At 44.6% G+C, this 542-nt stretch overlaps 1 protein-coding gene across 1 annotated transcript in view; it reads right to left on the bottom strand.

Annotated features, from left to right (window-relative positions):
* RNF10 (ring finger protein 10) overlaps window positions 1–542 on the bottom strand; it is a 35,049-nt gene that overhangs the window by 34,216 nt on the left and 291 nt on the right. The window lies entirely within an intron of this gene.

Raw genomic sequence — 542 nt, 5'->3', positions numbered from 1 at the left:
GCTCTCCCGCCGCGGGGCAGGGGAGAGGGCTGGCTGTCTTGGTGTCGGGGACGGGTGTCTCCGACACGGCGACCGACAATCGCCGCTGGGCCGAGGCCGAGCTGCTCCTGGAATGGCGACGAGTCGCCAAACAGCATCTCGAAGAACCCGGATGGAGTATATATATAGTGGAGAGGTGGCATGGTGCACTCTGGGAAATGCAGTTTTCAGCCTTCATCCGGGTCCAGTGACTTCCGCCTCCCCTCACACGGTTGAGAGCCTACAGGATGATGGAATTTGTAGTCCAGTTTTTAGTATGAGCACGCTAATAGTGTTGCATTACATAATAATAATAATAATAATATACACTACTACTTATAACCCACCCAGACATTGGGATACCTGTGTAATTCCTTTACTGTTTCATTAATTTATACTTATACTAAAATTAATATCAATTTACTCATGGCTTATCCTAGTTCTTAATAATAATAGCAACGATAATGGCAAAATCTTACATTTAATATAACTTTACAGCACTTCCTCATGTAAACTTTATTTCA

This window comes from Myotis davidii, unplaced genomic scaffold (genome assembly GCF_000327345.1).
Source record: "Myotis davidii unplaced genomic scaffold, ASM32734v1 scaffold803, whole genome shotgun sequence".
In the NCBI taxonomy this organism is placed as follows: domain Eukaryota; kingdom Metazoa; phylum Chordata; class Mammalia; order Chiroptera; family Vespertilionidae; genus Myotis; species Myotis davidii.
Note: the sequence above shows the minus strand (reverse complement) of the source record. Positions and strands in the feature narration are given on the sequence as shown.